At 40.5% G+C, this 20,275-nt stretch overlaps 1 protein-coding gene and 3 non-coding genes across 8 annotated transcripts in view; 2 read left to right on the top strand and 2 right to left on the bottom strand.

Annotated features, from left to right (window-relative positions):
• LOC109037690 (coronin-2B) overlaps window positions 1-20,275 on the bottom strand; it is a 132,223-nt gene that overhangs the window by 67,097 nt on the left and 44,851 nt on the right. The window lies entirely within an intron of this gene.
• TRNAT-UGU (transfer RNA threonine (anticodon UGU)) lies at window positions 2,937-3,008 on the top strand. The gene has a single exon. It is a non-coding gene; the product is annotated as a tRNA-Thr (tRNA).
• On the bottom strand, window positions 3,503-3,574 carry TRNAT-UGU (transfer RNA threonine (anticodon UGU)). The gene has a single exon. It is a non-coding gene; the product is annotated as a tRNA-Thr (tRNA).
• On the top strand, window positions 18,809-18,879 carry TRNAT-CGU (transfer RNA threonine (anticodon CGU)). The gene has a single exon. It is a non-coding gene; the product is annotated as a tRNA-Thr (tRNA).

Here is a 20,275-nt window from a genome sequence, read left to right as displayed (position 1 = left end):
CTTTCAGATGAACCTTGGGCTGCATAGCACTATCTTTTAGGTAAAAATTGTTAAAAAAACTTGACATTTCACAATATTCCCAATTGTCTAGCAGACTAAATGTAAATTTAATATTTATGTAGGATAATTAATGTAAATTCCTCAAGTGACAAGCACCACCTGGAGGACAAAATGATGCACCTTCGGTTTGTTTTCCGTGCGAAATAACTCAAAATGCGCACAAAAGCGGAGCAGGAAGACACAGAGAACAACATATCCGAGGGGCTCCGAAACAAGTCGTTTCAGGAAGGGAACATCTCCACTTTCAGATGAACCTTGGGCTGCATAGCACTATCTTTTAGGTAAAAATTGTTAAAAAAACTTGACATTTCACAATATTCCCAATTGCCTAGCAGACTAAATGTAAATTTAATATTTATGTAGGATAATTAATGTAAATTCCTCAAGTGACAAGCACCGCAACGAGGCCAAACTGATGCACCTTTGGTTTGTTTTCCGTGCGAAATAACTCAAAATGCGCACAAAAGCGGAGCAGGGAGACAGAGAAAACAACAACCCTTAGGGGAAGTCGTTTCTGGAAGGGAACATCTCCACTTTCAGATGAGCCTTGGGCCGCATGATAGCACTATCTCCTAGGGCCCATCTTAAAAAAACATGTTCAACTTGTTGGCGTAGCATCGCGAGGACGACTAGGCCGCAAAATCAAGACGTTCATGCTTCATTTACATACCTTTTCACACTCGAAGGCGAAGGGGGAGAACGAAAAGGGGTCGGGGTTACCTTTCCGCTTCCCTTCGTCGGCGAATTCGCGAAGGGCGAAATTGATTACGCGGTTGGATCCGCGGGTTTGCAAAATAAATGAGAGAGGAAATCCGGTTGAGCCGAGGAAGAAAACACGGTTCCGTTTCCGATTATTTTCTGTTGGATTGATGTAAGGGAAAACGCCGTATGACTTTCCATTGTTGCCATATTTACACGGACGAAGCTCTTGACTAAAATTCAAACAAGCGGGAAAGCTCTAAAAAAAAATTCGTGCGTGGGACCCGAAGTTGAGGTCATATGGATCTCTGAATTTTTTGGATCACGCATCCGAAAACTTGAGGTCCAGCTGCCGAAGTTCGGGCCACACATCTGAAGCACTCCGGTACCAACAGAAGTACTCCAGATGTTTGACCCGAACTTCGGCAGTTGGACCTTAAGTTTTCGGATGCGTAATCCGAAAACTTCGGAGATCCATATGACCTCAACTTCCGATCCCATGCACGAAATTTTTTTCTCCGTGAAATATGTTCGTATTAGAGTAGCTCAGCTCTGCTTGCTGATGTAACAATTCAATTGCTAGAAAAAGTGGCTACAATATTTCAACGTAGATTTCACCCAAAAAAAAAAAAAAAAAAAAAAAAAATTTACTACTTTAACCACTATTGTAAGCTGTAAAACCACGGAGGTGGTTAAAACGGCGTTTTTTTTGTTGCAAAATCTACATTGAAACATTGTAATCACTTTTTTTAGTAATTAAATTTTTAAATCAGCAATTTAATTTTTACGTGTGTGATAGCGAAGAGAGCAGAGAGTGACGAATTTTTGATAGTTAATCTAAAGTTACTCGTATCTAAAAATTTAATGAGTTTTCGAAAAATTAGTATTTTAGGGAGGAGTTTAGCAACGTCCGAGGGTTCATACGACGTTTTCCCACGGCGAGGAGGATCCGCGATTCTGCCGCGTGACTTGACGTCAGAGGTCTAGACGGAAATCGAACGAATCAAAAACTAATCGGGATTGATTTGACACTGACCTTGACGGGGTTGATTGATCGAGGGCCTTAGTAACTCTCGATTTGATTGAAAAACTTCGGGACTCGCGTTGCGGCACGTGAACAGAGCCAGCTAAACCGTGAGATGACGATAGAAATTTCAAAAGAAATCAGAAAGTCTAGTTGTCACTATATTGTAGCATACTGCACAATTTAACCAACACTTTATCGGCACTATGAACACTTTTTTCTACACGAATTAAATTTTTTTCCAAAAACCGATTATACTTAACCGAGTAAAATCGGTTCTTGAAAACATTTTAATTTGTAGAGAAAAAAGTGTAATTTTGTCGCATGTAGCGCAGTGGCGTTGTCAGAATTTTATCTCAGGGGGAAGGGGGGAAGGGATCCGCAGTGAAAAAATCTGGAAAAAGACATTTTTGGGTTTTTTTGGGGGGGAAGGGGGGGTTGTTCCAATTATGGGGTGGACTTGAACAACATTTTGCAATAAAGAATCGCTATTTTTGGCTTGTTTTATAAATAACATACGTAGAGGGGTACTTTGATGAACAATGATTTAATGATTTAATGATTTAATTCAATCTTTCGTACCCCCCTTTCTTACCTGTTTTTATTTTTTATCTCTTTTGATGTAAATCTTTTAATTCTATTGTAACGTTGTTGAATGACAAATAAATAATAATAATAATAAAAAAAAAAAAAAAAAAAAAAAAAAAAAAAAAAAAAAAAAAAAAAAAAAGAGGGGTACTTTTACGGAGAGATGCTCCTTGGTCCTTGCTGCAATATGGAGTCAAATTACAGTATACGATAAAAATGCGCTCAAAAATAGATTTGATAGAGTTAAAAATAAAATAAGGAAAATAGAAAAATATAATAAACCACTGTTCCTCTCAATTAACAGAGATTAAAATCGTGAAATTCCACGAAAAATTTTTCCAAAAATCTCGAAAATTTATGAAATATATGTTTCGGATTTTAAATAATCAGCCCATAACGCTGAATGACTAGTACAATTTATTGAAAGTTCATTTTCCATTAGCTGAGACGCGAGAAATATTTTGAGATAAGCAACGGTTTCAGGCGTTTTCTCTTTCTTACTACGCATGAGTGCTCCTCCTTGCTACGTCTCAACACAAGAGCTCCGAATTCGACCTATATCTAAGCCTCTTTAGCTTAGTGGTAGAGCGCTGGTCTTGTAAACCAGAGGTCGTGAGTTCAATCCTCACAGGGGGCAGTCGTTTTGTCACATTAACACCCCCCCCACATCACCCCTGTGTGTGATAACTTATAATTGGTGCACTCCAAAAATTCGAATCAATAAAATTCGAAGAATTTATAGTATTATTTTTGCGCCTATCAACTAGTAAGAGCCTCTAGATACGCTAGTTTTCTCTGAACTTTTGAAAATGATCCAGGAAGCGTTTTCGGGGGGTTGGGTCGCGTAGCGGCCAGGAGCAAGATCTCCAAGGCCCTAGAGTCAATTTGGTATTGATTAAAATAGGCTTAACAGGATACAAAGGGTTCAAAACTTAAGAATTGGAAGACAAATTTTATTAGTTTTTTAAATTTTTTTTATTCCTGATTTTCCGCCATTATTTTGACTAGCGAAAAATCTACAGCCAAAAAACTGTGAGTGAAAAGTACCTGAGACTACATAAAGCGTTAGGGGCCAAAGGATATGATTTCAAGATGGTTCCTTGATTGAAAAGGCTTAGGAACGTAAAATATTGCCTCCTATGAGGATCGAACTCACGACCCCTGGTTTACAAGACCAGTGCTCTGCCACTGAGCTAAAGAGGCTTCGCTGATTGCTGTTCATGGTTGAAGTTTCATGTCTAGAGGCGCATACGAGGATGCAGGATTACAGGTTAGAGTTTACGAAATGTATTACGGAGATTTTTTGTCTTCTAATAGCGCATCGCCGAGCGGTTTACACTTTCCCGACCGACGAAATTGTATGACCAGCGCAGCGCAAGACACCAAAAATGATTCTTATTAAAAATGCATTTGACATCATTGGAACTGATTTTGATGAAAAATGCTTGTAAAACTGTGTAAGACAACCGCTATGTCCCGAAATTTCTTTTCATTGAAGTGTTGGTAAAAATCGACTCAGAATTTATCAGAATGTTTCGATAATATTCCTATTCGACTCAATAAATTCTAAAGAATTTTCTGCGACAAACTTAATTAACGCTTTTCAATAATTCATCCTTTATCAAATATGAGTTGCACAAGAAAATGCACTGAAAAAACTGGTTACGGGCTGTATAGACCTACCATCCGTTCCGGGCTCAGAGGCCGAAGTTCCGGATGCTAGAGCCGTAGCTTCGATTTCTCCGGGTGCTACGCGCCTGGAACTTTCGGCCTCTGAGCCCGGAACGCGGACGGTATATCTATATAGCCCGTAAGCACGGCTTCCACGGCTGGAGTTTCTTTCTCGGAGTAAAGAATCAATTATGTCTATCGATCTTTTGTCGAAGGATTCAATGACAGATAAATCGATACATCGCAAAGCACGCCACGCCACCGGGATATTCGTAGTATTACATTCACAGACGTGAATCGTAATACCTGGACGTTAGTGAAGGCACTGTTGCAACGGCCGGGAGAAAGGTAAGTTCAGCGAAAAAACTGGGCATGATGCATGAACGATACTAGAATGACAAATTACGGTGATTATACGAGGTGTAGTTACACTGTATATTTGAGCTTGGGTAGACACCGTCATAGCGATACCACAACACACCGTGTCAGTTGCCATATTTCTGGAAAATCATTGACATCCTCGGCGTCGGCGTTAGGGATTAGAAAAAGAAAGATTGGGGAAATTGTAATGTTGTTGAGAAAAGAGTCCGTGAAAATTTTATAATATGTCCTCATCTGCGGGCTGATTGTTGATATTGTTAGACAAAGCAATAGACAAAGAAGACATAAGGACTGTGGAGCGATCCTATTGGTTAATTTGGGTGGCTGTTATGGACTAGGGGAGAAAATGATGGACTAACTAAAGGGTCTCTCGGGAGTTGCTGTTAGTTTGTCTACTACTTATACTTCCTTTATCCCTCGCAACCATCCGCTTCCACCAAAAGGATCCCTCTACATCCTTTTTGTCTCCTTTGTCTATAGCTTTGTCTATCAATGTCAACAATTAGCCCGCTGGAAAGAAAATAATGCTGAAATTTGCACCTTGTCTAGTGGTCCAATCATCGGATCAGCTCAAAGTTCCTTCATTTCGTTGGGTATGCAATTTGATCTCCGCGGAGTTAAAAGAGTTGCTTGTGGTATATCAAACTTCGACAAAGGTTCGGAGCTAGATAATTCGCCTGGATCTACACCGCCAGGGCAAATTAGCCGAATTCTTATTTGACGTTTTAAATCGATGCTCAAAAGAACTAAGTATAAATGGTGCCTGTGAGCACGACACAAGTAACACGGCAGAGCAATTGGATTACATTTTGCGATTCGCAACTTCGATTTCTGGCTTAGTTAAGAAACAACGCCCGTACTATTAGTTAAACCGCGTTCAGCAGAAAAGAACCAAGCCGCGTTAGCAATTGCAAAATTTTACTGGGCAATTTAATATTTTACAAGAAAACGTTTTCATGGATTCCTTTGAAAATTGTAAGGAATTTGCCTCGTACTACGCAGACAATTCACTAAAGTTTGCACAAAAATCCGCACGATCGTTTTCATGTAAACAATTAAATTGCCCAATTAAAGGTAATAAATGATGTAACTTGGTTCCTTTCTGCTTAATGCGGTCCAGTTCCTGTAAGTACGTACGTGTTTATAAAGAACGAGCCGGAATTTCTACTTCCAAACGGCGAAGTTAAGTCCAGTCAAGACTTCAGAAAAGCACTTTTCGACCACGTCGCAACGGGGCGGATAACCGCGGACTTGCAAAGTTCGCATAAGGCGCGCGTTTTCGATCCCAAGTTCGAAGCCTCGGTTGCGCCGATGCCAAACCGTGCACATTTCCGCGCATTATCTCACATATCCCTACCCCCGATTGGCAACCCCGCTTTCACGGGCTCAATTTCCTACCCGCGTATTTTCTACATAATTACTGACTGCTCGCGCCAGGGCAGGCGAGCGCAAGCCGCGCGTTCACCCGAGGAGAGACCCTTCACCCCCTCGACCCCCCCCCCCCCCCGAACTTTTATGATCCTCCGTTGACACAACGCGGAAAGTTCAACGGAGAGCGAGCTTTCAGGCGGCCGGCGCTATATGACTAATTGAGCGAGGGAAGGTCTGTATCACACTTGGAAAGTCTCATAATTGACCCTGGGGGACGGGGGTAGAGGGGGTTGAAGGGCGTTCTTACGGCTTTGTCTCCGAAGTTGGATAATAGAAATGCAAACTTGGTGCAAGAGCAGGAACGAAATTTCAAAGGATGATTCCTTTATGAGTAACCGTTGAGGGTGAATTTAAGAAGATTGATTCGCAACCATGTGGATTTACTGTATGGGTTTGTGAAAATCAAAATTAAGTCCTTGCGCAAAAATGAACAGTATTTACAAGTCTCTTGAATTGATAAATAACACTGAGAAAAAAATCCCGGTGTATTTACCAAGAAAATGGTAAAATTACCAAGAATTCAGGGTTCTATTTGATCCCAGTTTTTTCTTGGTAAAATAACCATTTATGGGATTGGTAATTTTACCGAGAAATCTCGGTAAAATTATTGACTTTCTCGGTAATTTTACTGATCCCCGGTAAAAACGCCAATATTTTTTATCGACTGTGGTAGAATTACCGAGATAAAATGGCAAAGTTACCGGGAATTGATTACCAATAAAAGTGGTATTCTTACCTGAAAAAAACAGTAAAAATACCGGTTTTTAGGTAAGCTTACCAGTCTGTCTTGATTAAATTACCAATAATTGGTAAAAAAATTGAGATGGTAAAGGTACCAACGGACCTTGGTAAAAACGCCGAGAATTTTTTTCAGTGTGTTTTGCTTCTTCTATTTCCATTTGAGTTGCCTGTGCACCTTTGTCTTTCTTTACAGTATTTTGCGCTCCAGTAGATACAAAAAGGGTTTGTGAAAATGAAAATGAAGTCCTTTGGCGAAAATCAACATTATTTACAAGTCTCTTGAATTGATAAAGAACATTGGTGGATCCGGCAAATTGGCAACATTGTCTTTCCTCCATTTAAAATTATGGAAATGTATCGATGCTTGGAGGGGCCAGGTGCTCCGACAAGAATCGATTATTTAGCATAGGTTTAAATGGAGGAAATCCGATGTTGCCAAATTGCTGGATCCGCCTCTGATAAAGAAGATAGATGTCGACGGCGAAATTCCCAAACCACGTATCTCAGTTTGTGACATTGCAACCGGGGGGGGGGGGGGGGGGGGGGGCGCCTACAGAAATTGTATTAATTCTTCCTGGGCCAGAGAACGGATGGGACGGTTTTCTAAAATGCTGTCTTGTCGGTAGATTACATGCGCGAGTCTGTAAAACAACTTTGTAAATCCAAGCTTGTCGGTCCGACAGTTTTGATGTCTTGTAAGCTTGTTCTCCGAGCAAGCAGTATTAACACCGTGTTCATTTGTCAAACATATTTCAGACGCCTCATGAGAAAACAAATCGATTCTCCATTAGCGACCCGAGAACTGGACGATGGCGCACAGTGATCAACACAAACGATTCTGTCTGCATCAATTTTATTCAAGGCACACGAATAAGGTATTTTGTGCAGGTAACTGCAAGTGACGTAATGAATAAACACAATTTTTGTTGAAAAATTTTAGGAGTTGTAGTGAAAGCACGGATGATGGACATCGGTACTTGCTGAATTTTAAAGCTGGGTGTGTATATATAATATATATATATATAGGAAATTTACCTTATTTATTCAGCTTGCAGCCATAAAAAATCGAAACATTAGTTCCTACGCATCCGCACGTTTCGCCCCGCATGGGGGGCATCCTCAGGCAGGCACACATTATAACTTAAAAACTATTCATAAAACTGATCGATTGTCCACGCGAAATGTTAAAATCGTCGAATGTCTACGCGGAAAAATAAAAACTTTTAAAAACACGAGAACTAAAACTACAACGGTGGCCACCACGAAACTCCGACTCGTATAACTGCTTGAAAACTGACTATAAACAATGAGAGCCCGTCACCGCGAGGAGTAAATAGATAGCACACGTAAACAATCAGAAGAAAGCACTGTACGCCGTGCCCAGTACATCGGTGTCAGTTCTGAAATTAATGGAGTTTGAGCACCGTTTAATCTGTATGGCTTCATGATACAGCCTTGCCCTGAAATTGGGTTCCCTGACAAGTACTTCGGGATTTTTGAAGTTAAAACTGTGCTGTTGTTCTTGGCTGTGTTGGTGCAAAGCAGTTTTCTCCTTTTTGTCATACTTGTGTGACCGTATTCGTTCCCCTAGGTAGCGTTTGGTATGACCTATATAGGCAACATTGCAATCCAGACAGTTTATCTTGTAAACAACACCGGAGGTCTTTTCAGTTGGTACTGTACTCTTCATTTCGAGAAAAACCGTTTATTCGAATTTGGGTTACTGAAAACTGGAAAGAAGTTATAGGGCTTCCAGCACTTTTTCAATTTTTCACTGAGTCCCCTTATATACGGCATTTCACGACATTGCCAACATCTACTTTCTCCTTCGAAATTTTATTTTCTTCTTTCTCGCAAATATACTTGCATTTACGCATCATCTTATCCAGTAGAGTAGGTGGATAGCCATTTCCTAAAAGCAACGTACGTGCTCTATCCATGCTTTCCTGGCGGTATTGTTTATCTGATAACTTGTAGGCGCGTTGAAATAAATTGCTCACAACATTTGCTTTCCAATGGAAGGGTACATTTGAAAAATAATTCATGTACCTACCAGACGATGTTGTTTTTGATACCACTTCGTGTTAATTTTTTGACCTTCATGATGGTCTATGGTCATATCCAAGAAATTAAGTGATCCATTTTTTTCCGTCTCTATGGTGAATTGGATTTTAGGATGAAACGAATTGAAGTGCTCTAAAATGTACACATGTAAAATTTTTTGGAAAACATGTGATGCAATCGTCTACAAACCGTTTATAGAAGGTTACACTGCATTTAAGTGAGGCCAATATTTTCCCTTCTATATATTCCATTACCAATATGATGACCGAATGATATCGACCGTTTCATTTTAAAGAAGAATGTTTAATGATATTTTTTGAATGGTGGTTATTTATTTTTAAGCAAATTACAAAAAAAAAAAATCTAAAATTAAAAATGCTTGGGAACGAAGATATGGTTTTCAATAACGATATCTTCTATCTGTAAAATTAAATCTTTAAGATTTTTTTGTCCTCCTTCGATCTCGAAAATTACAAACTTGCAGATTTGCCAGCACCCGTTACTTATTCGAATCGCATGCCCGACGTTGCAAAATTTACCTTAAACTGATAATGACTTGGTTTTGTTTTTGCCGCCAGACGATTTATCCTCCTTCAATCTCGGCAATTTTCGGACCAATTTACACCGTATTTTAGCAAATGAAAACTCATAGTCTCTAAATGAACCACCACCCTCGGTTTTTCGATTTGCGCAACCGACGTTGCAAAATTTACATCGAATTCGTAACAAAATACTTTCGTCTTTGTCGCAAGCCCGCTTATCCTCCTTCAATTTTAGCAATTTTCGAATTAATTTTCCTCGGATTTTTGCAAATGCAAGCTTTAGGTCGCTACATGCACCAACTACCCTCGGTTTTTCGATTTGCGCAACCGACGTTGCGAAATTTACCTCGAATTGAGGACAAAATATGTTCGTCCCACCCGCCACTAAAAGTTTGTCCTCCTTCAATCTCTGCATTTTTCGGAACAATTTACACTAAATTTTTGCAAATGAAAGCTCTAAGTCTCTGAAAGTACGATCAACCCTCGCTATTTCGATTTACGCAATCGACGTTGCAAAATTTACCTCGAATGGGTAACAAAATACTTCCGTCTTTGCCGCCAGACCGTTTCTCCTCCTTCAATCTCGGCAATTTTCGGACCAATTTACACCGAATTTTTGCAAAAGAAAGCTGTTAGTTTCTGAAAGTACGAACACCCCTCGCTATTTCGATTTACGCAACCGACGTTGCAAAATTTTGCTCGAATCGAGGACAAAAGACTTTCGTGTTTGCCGCCAGACCGTTTATTCTCCTTCAATCTCTGTAATTTTCGGAACAATTTACAAAGAATTTTTGCAAATGAAAGCTGTTAGTCTCTGAAAGTACGAACGACCCTCGCTATTTCGATTTACGCAACCGACGTTGCAATATTTACCTCGAATTGGTAACAAAATACTTTCGTCCATGCCGCCAGACCGTTTATTCTCCTTCAATCTCGGCATTAATTGGACCGATTTACCCCATATTCTAGCAAATGAAAGCTCAGTGTCTCTAAATGTACCCACACCCTCGGTTTTTCGATTAGCGAAACGGACGTTGCAAAATTTACCTCGAAATGGTAACAAAATACTTTCGTTTATGCCGCCAGACCGTTTATACTCCTTTCAATCTCGGCAATTTCTGGACGAATTTACCTCGGATTTTTGCAAATGAGATTTACAGGTCTCTAAATGTACGAACACCCCTCGGTTTTTCGATGTGCGAATCCTACGTTGCAAAATTTACCTTGAATTGGTAACAAAATACTTTCTTCGTTGCCGCCAGACCGCGTATCCTCCTTCAATCTCGTTAACTATACGACCGATTTACCTCATATTCTACCAAATGAAAGCTCTGTGTCTTTAAATGTACCAGCACCCCTCGGTTTTTCGATTGTCGCAACCGACGTTGCAAAATTTTCCTCGAATGGGTAACAAAATACTTCCGTCTTTGCCGCCAGACCGTTTATTCTCCTTCAATCTCTGCATTTTTCGGATCAATTTACACTAAATTTTTGCAAATGAAAGCTCTAAGTCCCTGAAAGTACGATCAATCCTCGCTTTTTCGATTTACGCAACCGACGTTGCAAAATTTACCTCGAATGGGTAACAAAATACTTCCATCTTTGCCGCCAGACCGTTTCTCCTCCTTCAATCTCGGCATCTATTGGACCGATTTACCTCATATTCTAACTAATGATAGGTCAGTGTATCTAAATGTACCGACACCCCTCGGTTTTTCGATTAGCGAAACCGACGTTGCAAATTTACCTCGAATTAGTAACAAAATACTTTCGTCCATGCAGCCAGACCGTTTATGCTCCTTCAATCTCGGCAATTTTTGGACTAATTTACCTCGGATTTTTGCAAATGAAAGCTCTAGGTCTCTAAATTTACCAAAAGCCCTAGGTTTTCCGATTTGTGAAACCGACGTTGCAAAATTTACCTTGAATTCGGAACAAAATACTTTTGTCTTTGTCCTCAGACCGTTTAACCTCCTTCAATCTCGGAACCGTTGGACCGATTTACCTCGGATTTTCGCAAATGAAAACTCTAGGCCTCTAAAGGTACCTACACCCCTCGGTTTCTCAATTAGTGAAACGGACGTTGCAAAATTTACCTCGAAATGGTAACAAAATACTTTCGTCTATGCCGCCAGACCGTTTATACTCCTTTCAATCTCGGCAATTTTTGGACAAGGTAATTTACCACGGATTTTTGCAAATGAAAGCTCTAGGTCTCTAAATTTACCAAAAGCCCTAGGTTTTCCGATTTGCGAAACCGACGTTGCAAAATTTACCTGGAATTGGGAACAAAATACTTTTGTCTTTGCCCTCAGACCGTTTAACCTCCTTCAATCTCGGAACTGTTGGACCGATATACCTCGGATTTTCGCAAATGAAAACTCTTGGCCTCTAAAGGTACCTACACCCCTCGGTTTCTCGATTTGTGAAACCGATGTTGCAAAATTTACCTCAAATTTATAACCATAAATTGTTTATTTTGCCACTTTGCAATTCGTCCTCCTTCGATATCAACAACTATTAGACCTATTTACCTCGGATTTTCTTTTGACGAAAGCTCTTAGGATCAGCTGCCTGATTTTTGAAATTTTTTGCTTGTCGGGACTACATAGATGACATAGGTTAAATGGTGGGGCATAATTGGTTGGCTACGTCTTATCGCTGCTTTGTCGTGCCTATGTCGGGTTGAACTCACGACAAGCTAACGGCACCTCTTAAGTTTCCGGCAAAGACGGAAGTATTTTGTTACACATTCGCGGTAAATTTTGCAACGTCGGTTGCGTAAATCGAAATGGCGAGGGGTGTTCGTACTTTCAGAGACTAACAGCTTTCATTTACAAAAATTCAGTGTAAATTGGTCCGAAAATTGCCGAGATTGAAGGAGAATAAACGGTCTGACGGCATTGACGAAAGTATTTTGTTACCAATTCGAGGTAAATTTTGCAACGTCGGTTGCGTCAATCGAAAAACCGAGGGGTGCTGGTACATTTAAAGACACAGAGCTTTCATTTGGTAGAATATGAGGTAAATCGGTCATATAGTTAACGAGATTGAAGGAGGATACGCGGTCTGGCGGCAACGACGAAAGTATTTTGTTACCAATTCAAGGTAAATTTTGCAACGTAGGATTCGCAAATCGAAAAACCGAGGGGTGTTCTTACATTTAGAGACCTGCAGCTCTCATTTGCAAAAATCCGAGGTAAATTCGTCCAAAAATTGCCGAGATTGAAAGGAGTATAAACGGTCTGGCGGCATAAACGAAAGTATTTTGTTACCATTTCGAGGTAAATTTGCAACGTCCGTTTCGCTAATCGAAAAACCGAGGGGTGTGGGTACATTTTGAGACACTGAGCTTTCATTTGCTAGAATATGGGGTAAATCGGTCCAATTAGTGCCGAGATTGAAGGAGAATAAACGGTCTGGCGGCATGGACGAAAGAATTTTGTTACCAATTCGAGGTAAATATTGCAACGTCGGTTGCGTAAATCGAAATAGCGAGGGTCGTTCGTACTTTCAGAGACTAACAGCTTTCATTTGCAAAAATTCAGTGTAAATTGGTCCGAAAATTGCCGAGATTGAAGGAGAATAAACGGTCTGGCGGCATGGACGAAAGTATTTTGTTACCACTCAGCGGGTCATTTGCAAGCGAACATGCTTATTTTCAGCTTGGCGAACATTCGATTTTGACCCTTAAAATCTAGTCCATGTAACCCCTGTCAATTTTTCTTGATTCTCGGTCAGAGAAAAAATTCCGAGATTTCAGTCGGATCCTATGTAGATGAAAGTGCCGCATCGGTGCCGCACAATCCCGCGGCTCTGCGGGGCTTCCTGAGCCGAGAAACAGCGAAAAACTGGTCTGAAGCGAGTGTTTCTTGCACGTTTTTCACCGTTTTTGCCAAGCGTTTTTCGCGGATAGCGCCAAGCAGCGGACTCGAGGAGCTTTTCGAACCGGTAAATCGCACTCAGCGGGTCATTTTCAAGCGAACATGCTTGGTTTCAGCTCGTTTGGCGAACTTTCGATTTTGACCCTTAAACGCTATCGATTTTTAGGGAAAAATTATAAAAAAAAATTTGTAGTGTGAAGAAAACTGCGGAAAAAATTTCTACGATGAGCGCCTTGCTTATCCTTTTTCTTCTAAACCATTGATTAAAGAGGAAAAAGTCTATAAATCTCCTTAAAGAGCGGAAAATTTGGTAGTGACCCCTTACGGAAAAATCTAATTAAAAATACTCTTGTTACCAAAATTGCAGGACTTAAAAAGAGCCGCGACAAAATTGTTATCATCAACGAACTTTCTGATCATTCTTCTTTGAAACCGTTAATTTTAGGGGAGAATGTCGAGTGATTTTTTTCATTGATCTGGAAATTTTGTTGTAGTTACATTCAAAAAAAAAAAGGAAGTATGTAAGGTTGTCTATAAAAAAGCGGGCCCGACGCAAAATCAAAGGCCGTGGCGCGGCAGCATTAGATATTGCATGGATATTTGGACATGCAGGGATATTTTCGGATATTTTCATACCCACATCGAAGGATAGAGCTCCATGAAAAACTTTAAAGATCTCACAAAGAAGAAAGACCCTACCTCGTGGACCGGGATCCGCCGATCAGAATCGAATCGCTTCCGACCGCAGCGCTCTTTGGACCCTTAGTAAAGGTCAAATTAATTGAAGGAGGACAATCTCTTAGCGATCGGAGAGTCGAACATATTTCGTTAACAATTCAAGGTAAATTTTGCAACGTCGCTTCGCAAATCGAAAAACCGAGGGGTGTTGGTACATTTAAAGACCTAGAGCTTTCATTTGCAAAAATCCGAGGTAAATCGGTCCAATAGTTGCCGAGATTGAAGCAGGATAAACGGTCTGGCGGCAAAGACGAAAGTATTTGTTACTAATTCGAGGTAAATTTTGCAACGTCGGTTTCGCAAATCAAAAAACCGAGGGTGTTGGTGCATTTAGAGACCTACAGCTTTCATTTGCGAGAATCCGAGGTAAATCGGTCCAATAGTTGTCGAGATTGAAGGAGGATAAACGGTCTGGCGGCAAAGACGAAAGTATTTTGTTACCAATTCGAGGTAAATTTTGCAACGTCGGTTGCGCAAATTGAAAAAAACCGAGGGGTGTTGCTACATTTAGAGACTAAGTGCTTAATGTTAAAAAGCCTATGCTAAAACTGTGCACTCGGAGTCTTCCGATGCGCCTCATTTACATGTTTGTGAGTTTTTCAATTTTCAAAAATGTTAAGCTCTTAGGCCCCCCCCTCCAATTAGGCATACTGGAGTTCAAAATTTTCAGTAACCATTTTAGCCACGTTAAAGCCGTTGTTTGGCTGAATTTTTTGACATGTCACACTTATGTAGTAGGGTTAGCTGTGATTTTTCAAAATTTTGGGGCATCAAACCGCTCAGGGGCAGTCAATTTTGAAAATCATTTGTAACCATCTTACCTGTGCAACTACGTCCGGTACTTTGAGTCCGTGGACACGCCTCACTTACACGTTTTTGAATTTTTCGATTTTCAAAAATATTGAGCCCTTAGCCCGCCCCCCCCCCCCTCCCATTAGGGACACTGGAGTTCAAAATTTTCAGTATGTACTTTGGCCACGTTAAAGCCGTCGTTGGGAGGAATTTTTAGACATGTCACACTTATATAGTAGGTTTAGCTATGCCTTTTCAAAATTTTTAGCTTTTAAGCCCCTTGGGGTTAATTAATTTCCAAAATTATGTGTAACCTCGTAAACCACTGGAAATCGCTCGGAACTATGAGTTTTGTTTACATACCTCACATTAGCACTTCATTGTATTTCCAATTTCAAAAATTTTTAGATCTTACAGACCCCCCCCCCCCCTCGGTTCACTTTGGGCCGATAAAGGGCCGATGTAAGCATTTGAAAGAACACGAGGGAATTGAATCACGTTACAAAAAATAAAAAAATAAATAAGTAAAAATAGATACATAAAAAAAATAAATAAGTAAAAAAATAAATAAGTAAAAAAAATAAATAAGTAAAAAAATAAATAAGTAAAAAAATAGATAAGTAAAAAAAATAAATAAAATGGATAAATAAAAAAATAAATACCTACCTAAGTAAAAAATAAAAAAATAAAAATAAATAAAAAATAAAATTGCCCACCACTAGAAAATATCGTAATTTAGTCTGCACGCAATTCTGGGACAACTCTGGAACACTTTAAAATTAATATAGAGGGCACTGCAGTACAATCAGCCCCTGGGTGCAAGTTCTCCTACTCTGGGAAGCTAAATGGTGCAACTATTCCCCCATGGTGCAACGACTCCGTCATGGTGCAACGATGCTTACTCCGTATGCGCTCAAGTTGCAATAACTCTTACTTGAGGAAACTATATATATATATATATATATATATATATATATATATATATATATATGTGGTGTGTGTGTGTGTGTGTGTGTGTGTGTGTGTGTGTATATATATAAAAGTCGCTTTATAACGCACTCTGGCGTTCTACGACACCCAAACGCCACATATGCCTGTCTTCCCAGAGGTTATCGGGCAACTGACACCGCAACATCTCTTCGTCAACGCCCTGCCGCCAACCCTTTACGGGACCCTCTCCATTAATAATACCCCTTACTGGGTGTAAAACACAAAAAAAAATCCGATTTTTTTCCGCTTTCAGAAATGGTTGAAATTAGCTTCACGTTTAGAAACAGACCACTAAGTTGGCTGATTATTGATGGACAAAAAGATAGAAAAGGAGGAGGAACGAAAAATGAAACGATCCTATTTGCGGAAGTGGGTTTTTGCAATGGACAAGGCGGAAAAGTAATCGGATAACTCCGGGCAACCCATTCGTGGTCCATCGTTCTCTCCCTTCGTTCATGACAACCATTCTTATAACCAGTAAGATGGCTCTATTTTTTTTACCTTTTTTGTTTATCGCTTTGTCTACCAATTTCATCTATAATCAGCCCAATGTAAGAGCGTTGCTGCTGTGCTGCCACGGATGCGCAAGTCTGTCCACGTGGAAAGGAAACTCAAAACGCCTTCAATTATTAGCTTATGCAACACGGACGACCACAGAGCACGTATAGTTGCATCCAGGCGCGTTGACACGCACGTTGCGTCATGTTCGCCGGCTGAAAGTAGGGTTTGTTCGCTGATTTGTTTGTTCTATGATAAAGCTCTTTTGGATTTATGGTCCCATAAATTCTTAAACAGGGTGACTTGTTTTTTTTTCATTTTGGAAAATCCTGATTTTTCCTGATTTTTGACTGCTAAATCCAGATTCCATAATTTTATCAAATCCTGATTTTTTGCGGAGAAAAATTGGCGAATGTAACTTCACAAAAATAGCTCGATGAAAAAATCCGATCGGACGGCCGACGTTTCCCCAATCGTGATTTTACGACCGAATTTTCCTCAAATTCTGATTGACCTCAAGTCCTGATAGAATTGGGAAAATCCTGATGCTAGACACCCTGTGATAAACCTCTCTTGATTCTTCTCGGGCAAATTAAAAATCCTCCGAAAGCTCGTCATTTTTAAACGATTGACGAATTTCAACGGTCGATATAATTTATCGATTTGATTAATTAAATTGATCGTTGAGATGTCCATCATACTTCGATAGACCCTACAGTTAGTCAATCATTTCCCCCCTCAGTCTACACGAACCATCCATTTCAACAGAAAGGATCGCTCCATACTCCCCACGTCTTTGCCTATCGCTTTGTCTATTGAATCCAATAATCAGCCCGCAGACGATCCACTCGTTTAACCTATCACGATCCCGGCTTACCGAGCGTCGCGTGCGGGTGGACAGGGCGTCGCGTCGCGTCGACGGCGTCGATTGCGGGCGGCGGGCGTCGCGACGCGGCTCCGCGTACAAATATACTTTACACTCCTGACCTGGAAACGCCACTCGACACGAACTTTAAGTCTTCGCCTAATTCCCGCGAGAAACAACAGGGTCGCGTGCGTCTCTTCACTTCGCCGGTGTATCAGGGTTGCCACAAAATTTAGAAAAATAATTCCCCGACATTTCCCTGATTTCCCTGACACTTCTGAGTAAAATTCCCTCACTGAAAAAAAGTATAGTAGATTTTACCATACTCTCACACAGTGATACAAGTATGATAATAAACACCAGACTCTATGATAGTATTTACGATATTATGGCAAGAATCTCCTGAGTTCTGGGGAACACTACTATAATTCTAGGTTATTTTCATTGAATAGTATCACTGTGTAAAAAATCAAGTTTACGCGTAGTAAATTTTACCATACTTTTTTTTAGTGATGACGATAGAGTATTTGCAGGTGTCTGAAATTTCATGAATTTCGTATTTAAGTGGAAACTACTGAGTGACCTGAACACGACGATACTCTTGGTTCATGAATGGAACAATTATTGGAGAAGATATGTTGCCATATCAGAAAAAAAATCATAAAAAATACTGTGACATCAGCTCTTTAAGCACTTGCAGATGAATCAATAACAAATTTGCATGCAAATTCTCCATTGAAATTACGTCATACGGCCAAATGGACATATTTGAAATAGTTTCCAGGCAAAATTTGTTGTTCTAAAAGTCGAATCCACTCTAGAAAGCTATACTACTATACTAGTAAAGGTAAATTAAAAAATTTTCCCTGACTAATTAAAATTCCCTGACATATTTCCGCACGGTTTTCCTGATATTCTCTGACCGAGGCAACCCTGTGTATGCTCTTCCCGCGATGCTAACCCCCTACACAACCCCCCCCCCCCCCCACCTTCCGGGGGGCCTGTAAATTACATAATTTCAGCGGAGCCTGTTTTGGTCGGCTTATCGATGAAGTTCGGCACGAAAATCACTCTAACAGGAGGATCAAGGGATTTTTCAAAATTTGAGGTTGCGTGACGCATTGTTCAGTCTCTCCCCCTCCCATTTCCCCCAAATCACATCCAGGCTTGCCATAGGATTTAGAAAATGAAATTCCCTGACATTTCCTTGAAACATTTTGGTGAAATTCCCTGACAATTGAAGATGTGTCAGATGGTGAAAGAGACATAATTAGAAATAGTTTTCGGGCAAATTTGTTGTTCGAAACGTCAGACCTTTCTAGAAAGCAATAATGACGACTCAATGATTTTCCCAGACATTTTCGTCATTTACCGTGACATTTGCAGGTTTTCCCTTGCTGAAAATTCCCTGGCATTTCCCGTTTTTCCCGGTATTCCGTGACTGTGGCAACCCTGGAAATTCTAAGTGCCTGATAAAGAGGATAAGAATGAAACAAAAATCCAATAAAAAGTTGGTCGTTAATTTATGAACGGTCCTTGTAAATGGACTACTTTTATTTTTGTTCCAATGGAACGTACTTACTTTAAGAAGAACCAATTAAGTTAAAAGGAACTGTGAAGCACACAAATTCTACTGACTTAATTCCTTTAAGGATAAAAACTCCAGTTGCTGTGCAATTACGAACCAAAAAATGGGTGCTTTAATGAGATTCAGATAATTTATTCACGCACATACCGGGAAAATAGACTCTAGTAAGATTGCCTTAAGTTTTCGACGAAAAATATGCAGAACCCTCCCACCTCGGTAAACTCTATTGCTGTCCTTCGTTGAAACCATCGAGCCCGTTTAGCTCAGTGGTAGAGCACTGGTCTCGTAAACCAGGGTCGTGAGTTCAATCCTCACAGTGGGCACGAGATTTTTGCGCGATACGGGAGGCCGCCGTTACATGTGAATCATGGCGATGTTCAAACTGAAAAAGCCGATCATTTGATAAACCTTAGAATCTAGACATCCTTGTGGAACTATAAGGGTTCATCAGGGCAGATGACGCTTCACTTTTTAAAATCAGCCGCTGCATTTACACAGTTAAAATCAGCCGCTGCATTAACGAAGTTATAATCAGTCGCTGCATTTACGAAGTTAAAATCAGCCACTGCATTTACAGAGTTAAATTCAGCCGCTACATTTACCAAGAGATGCATATTCATTCAATTTTTCATTTTTTCCCCTGACGGTCAAGTCAAGTAACACTGAAGTGTTAAAAGATCGTCAGGGCCACTGGATATTCGACAGAAAAGCAGATCGCGGATAATATTCGGCTATAAGAGCCCATTTATGCACGCGATTCGTGTCGCCGTGTCGCCGGCGGCAGTTGTCGCCGCGACGTTTTTTTGAATCGCGCGATCCATATTTTTGTCGCCGCGGTACCTTTTTTCTGCCGCCGCGACACCGTTTTTCTGGAGCGCAAAAGGTCCAAAACACTTGCTCGAGAAGTTCAATTTCAAGCGACGGCCGCCGAAACTTGTCGCGCGCATAAATGCGCTCATATGACTCCGTGTAGTTAGAAACCGCAGGCGGCAGAAAATCGCCGGGCGGTTTCTAACTACAAGCGACATGATCTAGAAATCGCCGCGGCAGTTTTGCCGCCGCGATTTGCTGTCGCTTGCATAAACGGCTCCATAGCCTCCCGTGTAGTTTGAAATCGCGCGATTCGTTGTCGCCGGCGACACGGCGACAAAAATCGCGTGCATAAATGGGCTCTATTAATGTCAGCGAGAAACGGTCGATCCCTGCTTTCGTGCGACTATTCCAACCGATTATGCAAAGTAATATTTACCCAGACGCAAGGGCAAACATTCGCATCCGTCAGAAAAAAAGTTAGATAAAAGTTAACACTGTTCGGTACAAGAGATATCCTTGCTAATTTTGACGTGAAGGAATAGGACTTACATGTAAATGCAGGGAAAATATTATCTTTTCTACAACTTCATGACCTTTGAAATTGAAGTCGAATCTTTGATCCCGGCTGATGAGTGATGACTCAGAATTTCGCAGAGGCGAGGCGTAAATGATCGATATTTCCCCTTTTAAAACTATGGTAAAAGATCGATTATCTTCATAATCGATCTTTTTAGATTATCGATTTTTCCCCATTTGCAGCTATGGTAAAAGATCGATTATTAAGGCCTTCGTTGCGAACGCCCTGTTTATCGATCCTTTTCCATAGGTTTAAATGGCAGATCAATCTATATATCGCGAAGCACGCCACGCCACTGGAATTTGGGATTGCGAGTCTCCCATTATATT

This window comes from Bemisia tabaci, chromosome 9 (assembly GCF_918797505.1).
Source record: "Bemisia tabaci chromosome 9, PGI_BMITA_v3".
Classification (NCBI taxonomy): Eukaryota; Metazoa; Arthropoda; class Insecta; order Hemiptera; family Aleyrodidae; genus Bemisia; species Bemisia tabaci.
This window is presented reverse-complemented; position numbering and strand designations above follow the sequence as displayed.